An 11,385-nucleotide genomic window follows, 5' to 3' on the forward strand; every position below is an offset into this window, starting at 1 on the left:
GTCACTTACCTGTTCTATAATGATTTGATCAGCTGTAGTTTGAAACGTACACTGAAAAAGTTATGTTTTTCTCCCCTAAGGACTTACTATGCGGTCTCTATCGCCATCTTGTGGTGGAACATCTACCGTCTGATGGCTGCCAACGCGCTAAATCTTTGAAATCATAAATATTTAAAATAGGCACTGTCCCTATAAATAATATTGCAATCTAAACAACTACATTCTTGCCTAAAAAGCCTCAAAAGTACATTATGTTGTCTAACAGCTACAATATTTGTCAAACTGTAGTCCTCTGCTTGCCACTTGTGTGGGCAGAGTAATACACAAGGCTAATAAGGCTGTAGGAGTGCTGTTATTACTTTAATATTTCAAGGCTATAAGCCAACCAGATTCGAGAACCAGACAAAACTGTTGTATAAATTGTGATATCGATGCTGAAATGATATATTGTGCAGCAATAATGAAAACGTAACCATTGGCTTCCATTGTACGAAAAGCAAATTCTACAGTAAAGGGCGAGTAAAGATGACAGTATTTTATTTTTGGATGAACTAAACTTGTAACATTGCGATCATGGTTTTCAGTAGTGTTCCAGCACACTCTGAGTATATACTGTAATAGTACCATTTGCTGTTCGCTTTTGGCATCTGATAGGGCGTCTGGACACAGAAACTGTGATGTGTGACATCAGACAAATGAATAAATGTGGAGTCATAACTGACAAATGCCAAATGAAATCAATGTGTCGTTTTTTTCCCCTACGTGTGTCATTTAAATTAATATTCATACCCACTCATTCACAATCAATCAATAGTACATGCGAAAAAGCAAGAGAGAGTGACAGCCGCTGACAGTTAGTGTGACGCTCGGGCCTCTCTTTACATTGGAACGTGTGTGTTTGGGTCCAACAGGGTCTCCGGTTTTATTGAAAGCCTTGTCGAGCCCAGAGGCCAAGCATAAAATACGCACGACGGCTAGCTGGGATCATATGCTGTCTGTTTGATGAGGGAAGGTTCTTGTGCAAGGTCGAGCACATTGAGGTGGCAGTTTCTTTCCTTCCTTCCCACGCTGTCATTGACAGATGCAGAAATGCAGGTGTTCTTTCTTGGATGTAAAAAGCATACCTGTTCTGATGAGTCTTAGTTGATTATTACAGTCTAAGTTATGGATGCTTATTTCATATTTTTTATGTAAATCTGGAGATATTATAATAAAAAGTCATTAGTATTGAAAATTTAAGAGTGTTAAAGGATTAGAAATTGTTGTGATTGTTAAATATAAAATGTAAAGTGTTTTTTTGTATAAAGGTTTGTGTTTAAGTTAATTTTGTGCTGTAAGATATTTCTGATGTGACAAATTTTGAGCATACATTAAACAGAAATTATATTAAAAATATATCTTGTTTGTTATTTTTAGAATTGAAAACAGTTCTGCTTCTTTATATTTATTTAGTGCACTTATTTTTTTTTTGTTTAATACAATATGTTTCAAAAGAATGTCTTTTAGCTGAAATCAAAATCATTTGTAGCATAATATATGCCACACTGAAAAAGTGATGTCTGCAAAATTGTTGCAAATAATTTATATGGGTTGAATTTAATCAAACAAATTTAGTTTAGTAATGCTCAACTTAATTTGTTTGTTTAAATTCAACCCAAATAAACTATTTACAACCACTTAACTTAAAAGAATTTAGTAAATCCAAGGAATCATCTTTGAATAATTTTTTTTAGTGCAATATGGATACCAGTGTTCATTTTGACAGCAGATTTTGATTTAGTTTTAGTCTTAGTCTTTCTATTTTAGTTTTAGTCATATTTTAGTCTTCTGTATCATTTTAGTTTTAGGTTAGTTTTAAGATTTTAGTCAACTAAATCGACTCTTGCGAGAGGCTATTGCATTTCAGTTAAGCAAAAACACACACTCGGGTAAATAAAAAAGAGTTTATTTTTGCGTAAATTTCAGAATGATTCCCTGGTTTGCTGATGTCGCTTTAGTTTTGTTGTTTTTATCAGCTATTTCCTCCCCATACAGTTTACGATAGTTTTGTCTTGAAATTTACAGTAATTCTTTACTTTCTCTCAGCTGTTGCCATTTTATTATAGCTTAATCAGACAGATGTGTCATGCGTCACACACCAAGATTAATTCTGATTGAATATTTTCCAAAAACAAAAATGCCAGTATATTTTTATAAGTATTTTATAGGGGTTTTCACCTTCATTAATAGGACAGTGGAGATTTACAGACAGGAAAGTATAAGAAGCAGAGAGAGGATTGACAAAGGACCTCAAGCCAGGAATCAAACTCAGGTCGCCGGGAGCACCTGGGTGCTATATGTCAACGTATGTAACCACTAGGCTATTGGCACCGACTCAGCATATATTTATTGTAGTTGTCATCATCATCATCACTTTTTTTCTTTAGTTTTCATCTAGTTTTCGTCAGTAAAGACTTGTTTGTTATGAAAATTATCATTACAATTTTTCTTTAGCAAAATATTTTTGATCGATACTTGTTTATGCCTTCTTGCTGTAAAAAGTATAAATTTTTTAAAAAACAACGACTATTATGGTATTTATGCTATTAAATATTGGTGTCGCTGGGGTCTTAAAAAGTAATAAAAGTTGATAATCACATTAAGGGCTTAAAAAAGTATTCAAAGGTATTACATTTTGTATAATTTTTGATTATACAATATATAGTTGTATGCTAAAGTTTGCCTGGATTAAATATGCGAATATTTGGGTGCTGTGACCTTTTTGAAATCGATAAAATCGTGCTAGATTTGACTTCAAGCTGCTTTGTTTACTGGAGTAACCAAGGCAACACCGTTATTCCTATTCTTCTATAGGCACCGCCCTACCCCTTGCTGGATTAGCAGTTTTATTCAGTACATGAATAATGTTTTAGTTCAACATTAGTTTCTTACAATCAGTACTTTGTAAATACTTTATATAAAGTTAAAATTTCCCTAATGTTACTGCTTTAAAACCTAAAGTGGTGATGAGATCTTAACATGTATGAAAAGAGTCTTAAAATGTTCACTCTCTGATTCTTGAATATACACAGCAAAATATGGGGACCCAAAACAACTCTATGGGTGTTAATTTCAACACTTTAAAAGTGTCTCATGGGGTCCACTCAAAACAGAGTTAAATCAACACTTTCAAAAGGGTTGGCACATTGACACCGAAGTAAGGGTTAATTTTAACTCTGGGCAGAGTTAAAAAATGTAACTATATTTAACACCGCCTGGTGTAATATATTATTTTATTCAACTCTCTTGAGTGTAAATATGGTAAAAAACTCAAATAGACTGTAAATTACAAAAGAAAAAACATTTTATTTGAAAACATTCACCACTTCAACAATTCATTCAGTTTTTAAAATGCAACAATGTCAAATATGCTTTAAATGTTTTATTAGTACAGACAGTATCAACAAAATATGTATGACCAGTGCTCAAAAAGGCTGTTTTAGTCCTTTGGTCCAAACTTGATGTTTTATCAGTTTTCTTCTGAACGCATAGTTTTCTTCTGAAATTACATTTTTAACAACTTGGCGTGCAAATCTTTCACTTCTGGTGTTTCCTTGGTCCTCCATATCAAACACAGCAGTTTAAATGAAGGTATAAATGCTGGAATCTTGTGTGAAAACAAACTGGAGCTAGGAAATCTCATCAAGCATGTCCTGTGAATGAAGTGCTTCCCAGCCACAGGATGACCTTTTTATCCATGACGATGTAGTAGCTGCTGATCGCTCGTCTGGTGGTTCCTGATGCACGGATATAGGGTGATGCTCTTCTAAGAACTCTTCAAGACTCCAGCATGACTAAGATAAATGTTTGAAAACAAATTGCAATCAAATTCTATAATATATTTAAAAGAACATTTAAAGTAAATAAAACATATTCAAGAAATCTAAACTCACCTTTTGAAAATCTTCATGATGATCCACAACTTGACTCTCCCAGCTGGTTGAGGTGACAGGATATGGAAAAGTAGAAAAAACACATACATCACTGTTGGATCTCCAAAAACAATTAGGTTAATCACTATGACTAGAACTGGAAAAACAGGCAGCTGTCTGTCCAGAATCCTGAATTTAACACAACACTTGGAGCAAAATTTAGAGGAGCTTAAAATCTTTTATATCATTTAGTGATGCTGACTTCCCCAAAATATTGGCCACAGTGTAAAAAATATTCATAAACTTCCGTTTTCTGTAAGCGTGTGCGTGTGTGTGTGTGTGCGTGCGTGCGTGTTTCTTTACCAGATTCAACTTGTTGGGCCCTTTCAGGACCAGTATACACCTTTCCTGGAGTCTAGCAGATGTTTCAGGTCCAAATATAATCTAAAATATTAGGATAAGCAGAAGAGGAAAAGTGCAAAGCAAAGAGCAAAACATTATTTAAGTAACAGTTCACCCACAATACAAAACTTATCACCTTCATGTCATTTGTTATTCTCTAATGCTCTAATACCCTCTCAGCTTATTGTGAAACAAATACAGAACTTTATCAAACATACCTTCATTATTATCACCACATATGACCAAGAAGGTGTGCTTGGTCATTTCACCAACTCTGGAAATACACCATCCGTCTCTAATCAGCCACTGTCACAGGGTCTTGTGTTATTGTATAGAGAACTGTGGCTGTTAAAAAACAACAAAACATTAGTATCAAACACATATTCATAACCTTCAGATAAAAAAAGAGAGATGAACATCACAAAGTATGCCTCACACTTTTTCAGATATATTTTGATTCAGATGTTGATTATTGATAATAAATCTACAAATCAAACCTGTATCATCATTAGGCTGCTCAAATATGAATCAGTTGATTAATTTTACAGACAGGTGGCTGTTTACAACGCACTAAATTGTCTTTAATAAAACGGAAATGTTGTGTACAGTACATGCTAAGTTTAGCCTAGTGTTAAGCACAATATCATGCGGGAGAAAAAGCTTGACTAAGATGTTCCTGACTACAGAAATAGCCTAACTTACTAACGTCAGACATCCCGAGTTGGGAAAAGTCATTTTCGGGGGATACGGAGTTGATTTGCGGGAGGTAGCGGGAGAGATGAGTACCTGAAGAGCGGTGGGGTGACTTGCGCGCGACGTACCTAAAGAGCGGTGGGGGTGACTTGCGCGCGACGTACCTGAAGAGCTGGGAGGGATGCGGTGGAGAGGGGTGTGCAAAGTGTTTAATGACCGGGCGGGAGACGCACGATTTCCGGGAGATTATCATTCATTTGCGGGCATCTACTTAGGCATCTGGGAGTCTCTGTGCATTTGCGGGATAACGTTAACGTTAGTCCCGCAACTTCCGGGAGACTTCTGTAACGTCAAATGTCTGAGAAAGTGCAAACGCGGTCATTTAAAGACATTAATGTTAACATTCCGACTTTAATGGTTGTCAACACTTAATATAATTCAAGTGTACGTTATTACGCGAGTCTATGGACTAACGGTATATGGACGGCCACGAATGAACCAGTTTAAAAGGGCTGCGGTGTTTAAAATAACCAAATTAACATACACGGATAACAAACAATCATATGTTTTAGTCAGGAAGCCTTTTACAAGTAAGCATATGTTCATTTACTCACCAGATATGTTTTAGAAACTCTCCAGAGCTTATGGAAACCGTCCTGTGTTGCCGTTAGCATCCGGGCAGAGTAGGCTAGGCTGCTCCGGGGATTCCCTCGCTAGTTTGCTTCGAATTAAAGGAGAAGTGTCGATTTTATTTTACAGATGGGTAACAACGCACAAAATGGCATTAAGCGTGACAGAAATGTGTTGAACATGTACATTTGCTGTTTTTATGCACTATGTATGCGTGAGCATATAAAAACATTCTTGAAAAGAAGTCGATAGTAATGCAGTTAAGCTAAATACACAAACGACCATGAATGAACCGCAGAAGATTAAAATTGTCACTACATTCTAAAGTTATTAACTTAACAATATGTTTACAACTGTATTTCCTTAAAGAAAGTCAGTAAAATACCAAGATTTAGGTAGTTTGACTCACCAGTTGCTGTTCTAAACTTCAGATGGAAAATGGCGTCTGGAAAATTCTTCAGTGACTGGGGCTGCATGAATTCCCGGATGTTGGAAATAACACCACCAAGTGTAAAAAAGATAACTCCTTGATTTCGCACTGAATAAAATCAATTCTAACTCTTATTATATTCATTTATCAAAATCTAACTCTTTAACGTCAACACTTTACTCTGAAATGCTTCAACACCGAGAATTTAACTCTGATGAATTTGCTGTGTACCCTGTAAATATCTAGCAAATTTTTAATATCTTATGTTTATCAGTTATCTTAACCTAATGTGAAAATAAGTACAGCTATTGTCCACATTTTTAATATCCGTGCAATATCCTTAATCATTGCCATAAATCAATGCAGAGACAGAGCTGATAATTACATAACCTTAATAATGGGTTGATTAGTACAGACTCACTATAATTTGAAAATCCCATCTTGGTTGCATGATAATCAACTCAGAGTAAAGCTGGAGTCTTTGAATAAGACTCTGCGTACAGTAATATCTGAATACTCCAGCCTTACTCTAAGTTGATTATTGCAGTCTGACTGTAAGCGGAGTACTTCTCTTTGACCCGGAGCCGAGTATTAAGCTCTGATATCGAGCTGAATGGTAAGGTATGTAGAGTAAGAGCTTTAGGCTGTGGATTTATATGCTGTATTCGAGTGACTCAGTGGACCCAGATTTAAAAGGGCTTTACTCAAAGCCCAGACCACTTTATTGACCCACAAACGACCGGCAGCTCCAGCCAAAACCGCTTCTTTTTAAAGTGTCATAAGTGTAATATGCAAATCACCAGCTTTTGTAAAGGAGTTTTTGAAAAGCAGTGCATGTTGGGGTGTTTTTTAATTGAATTGGACCCACTTACTCCATCTGATCTGTTATTTGATTTTTAATAAGCATGTATGGTACCTTCAGGAGTTGCTTTTGAGTTAGTCTGGCATGTGGGACGTGGTAAGTCTATTGGTCTTTTTTTTTTAAGCCACATCTGTGTTTAGAGCTCCAGCAGTGCAACTGGGACTGATTGTTATTTCATCTGCCTTCGTTTCAAAGCCAACAAATCTCTCAGCAGAGCATCAGGTTGTCCAGCAGCAGGACTAATCAAGCTCTGTGTCTTTATTAGTGGGGTGGACTGTACGTTTTCATCTCTGACTGAACAGGACTATCGCTCTCTGCAGTTTAAGGGTCTTTCCGGGTCAGGGATGTGGTGATTGTTTAGTATGTGTGGAGACATGATTTAAAAATGGCTTTAGATGAAAATTAGCCCTTGTGAATAACTCTGGCTTTTTATTTTACAGATTTAATGTGCATTGTCCCTGTTAAATAAAAATAAAAAGAAAAAAAATTATGATTCATATTTTTGCAACTTTAATTTAAAAATGGTGCACAAAAAATAATGTGCATATTTGTTTCAAGATAAAATTATAATAAATAAGAATATAGTAATATTGAAAAACATAAATATATAAATTACACAATTGTTTTATTTATATGAAATAGGGCTGCACAATATATCATTTTTTTATTGTATCTATCTGCAATAATCATATTGCAGGATATGCAATGTTGAATTGGGATTATATTTGACCAGGAGCAACAGTTCAGAACATGGAGTCATTATAGATTTTTACCATAATGGAGAAAATCTTTATCATTTACAAGCTTTTAAGGCCCGTGACTGTATAAGCAAATCAAGAGAGTTTAAAGCATTCCAACACAAAAGAATTGTACCATATAAAGCTTTAATGAAATATATTAAATTAAATTATTTAAACAATGGAGATGCTATGTAGTGCTATTTTACATTTGATTGACACAGGAAAAACATCTGATGACACAGAAAAAAAGACCCGGCGCTCTTGACAACTGATAATAAAAAATCCTTTCTTCCCATACCCTTCCCATATCTTTTCCCCATACCAGTATTTAATGTGTTCGCAGGGTTTAATTTTTTTGTCATTCATTTTGACAAGTTGTTTTACTATAGTTTATGACAGAAAAGTTATCATTTTACCATTTTCTTTTATTCTAGGCTTTTTAAAACAGTAGGCATCTTAATGTAATATCCATGGCGTGATTTATGCACTTGATGTATGCAACATTTTTATATTAGTTTATATTGGTTACGTAGCACATGTTGACCCCTCTCTTTCTCTCTCTCTCTCTTTTTAAGCTTTTTTAGTCCTTGTGTATGCACTGTAAAACCCAACAGTCAAATGAAATGAGTGCATAGTTAACTCAAAATTGACTGAAAGTTATTTGTACTCATTTAAAAAAAGAGTTTTGAACTCACCACTTCAACTTTAATGGAGTAAATTCATAGTACTCTTATATATTAGTTTTTAACTCAAATGGTTTGTAGCAATCGGTTTCCTCAAACGTTTTGAGTTGCCTTAACTTATAAGGTTTTACAGTACTCAATTGGTTTGAGTTCTCCTCATTTATGGGGTTTTACTGTACTCAGATTGCTTCATTTACTCAAATGGATTAAGTTCACAGTACTTACAAAGTACAGATTAGTTTTTAAACTTAAATGGATGTTGCAATTGGTTTCCTCAAATGGTCTGAGTTACCTTAACTTTTTGGGTTTTACAGTATAAGATTTAAGGTTTGGGGCTCTGCTAAAGTCTGTTCCAAAATGAAAGCCTCAGAGTTGACGTCGTTTGCTACAGTATTTAGTAATGCGCGGCAGGTAAAAAAACGATCTACCTGCTTACACTGCAGACAGGCGGGCACATATCCAATTCAGGAAGAGTAACAGGGTGTCAGAACATTCTTAATATTTGGTGTCAGCTATTTCAATTTCTTTCAGTGCATCGCTACTTCACACATAATATAATTACTACTGCTTAATGTGAAGTGTGTGAGATTCAAATCTAGACAAGTTTTCAGTTTTGTCACCGCACGAGAAAAAATGATAAAGTTAAGCAACAACCTGTGTCGATAATAAACATCATAGTCTCACGCTCCTGCTTCACTGAACTGCTGCATCAAATCACGTCGTTTCAATTTCCTCCCTTAACATTTAGATGGTGTGAAGACGTGTTTTCCAGAAAACAAGTCTTGCGTGAGCGTTTCGCTGAGGCCTCTGTGGATTCAATAATCTGTGAGACTAATGGAGAATTAGCACTCGGCTGTTTGCTGACTCTCGCTTTCTCTTAGTCACCATAGTTACCTGATCTCCCATGACTACAAGTGTTCATCACCTCAAGGAGTCACGCGTTCATAAAGCTGAAAATATGCCTCAATAAACACATTCACATGAAACAATTCCCTGCAATGCAATTTAAAAAACCTGCTGTTATGCCCCTGTTTACACCTAGTGTTAAGATGTGTTTCTGTCGATTCCATCTCAAGGGGATGATGCTAAATTTAGTGGAGATTAAAATGAGAGTATAACCTACAACTCTGCTAAACTCTACTTAAGGACAAATTACTGATGTTTAGTCATTTTTTAAGTGATCCTAACAACAGTTTTAAGCATATTTCATTAGTTACTTTTTGGATGATATTGGCAAAATATGTAATAATCGATATTGTTGTTGAGTATTGTGATAACAAGATTACTTGCGAATGCGATGCTTTTTAAAAAAAAAAAAAATTTGTTTAGGTTATGATCATATTTAAAATGTGATCTAATTTAATCTAGGTTAAAAAAAAAAAAAAAAAAAAAAAAATATATATATATATATATATATATATATATATATATATATATATATATATATATATATATATATATATATGTCAAGGTGCAAACATTTGGATTTTTTAACTCATGATTTTTTGCATGGCTGAAAACTTTAGCAGATATTCTGATTCTTATTCGATGTTGTCATTTTACCCGCTTTCTTCTTCTCTTGCCATTAGTAATTTTTTAAAACTCTCTGCTCTCTGAGGCACTGAAGGTTCAATATAAAATATTAAATGTGATATTCAAACAAAAAACCTAAACAAATTTAATTTTATGTGTTAATCAGGCAAGCCTAGTGGTACAGTCCTTATTTATCTGATCTACCCTATTTAACTAACAACGTTCTTAACTTAACTTTCCAGTTTTCACTGACTTTGCAATATATTGAGCTGGGTAGCATTGCACTGCTGTTTGTAAGTTCTTTCTTAAACTGGAATGTAAAGTCCACACTAAAGGGTTAGTAACTACTAGCTAGTTTGTAACTAAAGTTGTTCTTACTTCGGTTGCATCACATGTTCTTAAGGCAGACCGTAGTTTGTTGGTCGTAAGCTCTCTGTAAAGTCATAGCCGCATTTAATGACGTAATATCCAATAATAAACATTTAAATCATTAAACTGCTTTTAAATTCTGATATATATATATATATATATATATATATATATATATATATATATATATATATATATATATATATATATATATATATATATAATTGTCCTATGAAAACGAAATGACAAATACATTTTTATACTATATTATATTACAGAGTGTCACTAATAACAGATGACACACATTCCTGTATCGCGAGCCAGAAATGGTCCTGAAATACACATGAAGTCATCAAAACATTAAACTTTAAATGTTTTTTAATATCCTACACATGAAATAAAAAAACAACAGGGAGAAAAACTCATATAGAAAGTAGAAATTAAACTCTTTTAATTTGAGTCTTTTAATAATAAAAACACAGAAAATGTTTCAAATTAATGACACCATATTTTATGTTACATACTATATATTGGCAAATTTCTTATGTCATTGTTTCTTAGGCATGTTCAACTGTTGGACAAATCTAACATTGTTTTGTTGAACATAGTCGGAATATTATGCAAAATATATGAATAACAAAAATATATAGTTACACTATTTGTCTACTTCTCTGAATCTATTTCATTCAACTGAATTATTTATTTTCTTAAGCATGTTTATCCTGATAAATTGAACTTTCTGTATTTGAAAATAAAATTAGTATGCAAAACAAATTTGTAAAACAAATGCTACAATATGCTCCTCTGGGTTGATTTATACAGAACTGTGAAACTTATGTATAATATTTAAGTATATTATATGCACTTTTAGTATAAAAGTTGTTAACATTGTAACTAATTACACCCAACAATGATTGCATCTTTACAATGTCACTAACTCATTAAAGTCCCCCAAAAAACCTGTTCGTCCACAAAAGACAAATGAGGACAGAATAATCTCAACGTCCAATCAGTTCAACACTTTAGCTGGACAGTTTAGTTTCCACTAAACAAAGTGTTTATGTTGAACTGTCTTGGTTTCTAGTACAGCTTAATGTGACTTAGGTATAAACAGCGCCTAAGTCAGGATATT

At 34.0% G+C, this 11,385-nt stretch overlaps 1 protein-coding gene and 2 long non-coding RNA genes across 18 annotated transcripts in view; 1 reads left to right on the forward strand and 2 right to left on the reverse strand.

The window, feature by feature from the left end:
- Positions 1-11,385, forward strand: part of dip2ca (disco-interacting protein 2 homolog Ca) — a 196,978-nt gene that overhangs the window by 73,208 nt on the left and 112,385 nt on the right. The gene's annotated exons all lie outside the window — the stretch shown is intronic.
- Positions 3,317-4,314, reverse strand: LOC141380714 (uncharacterized). The gene is made up of 3 exons (XR_012399433.1): positions 4,275-4,314; positions 3,933-3,975; positions 3,317-3,833 (listed from the first exon to the last, which is right to left on the reverse strand). It is a non-coding gene; the product is annotated as an uncharacterized lncRNA (long non-coding RNA).
- On the reverse strand, positions 4,532-6,105 carry LOC141380715 (uncharacterized). Its single transcript, XR_012399434.1, has 3 exons — positions 6,046-6,105; positions 5,621-5,727; positions 4,532-4,658 (listed from the first exon to the last, which is right to left on the reverse strand). It is a non-coding gene; the product is annotated as an uncharacterized lncRNA (long non-coding RNA).

This window comes from Danio rerio, chromosome 24 (assembly GCF_049306965.1).
Source record: "Danio rerio strain Tuebingen ecotype United States chromosome 24, GRCz12tu, whole genome shotgun sequence".
NCBI lineage: Eukaryota > Metazoa > Chordata > Actinopteri > Cypriniformes > Danionidae > Danio > Danio rerio.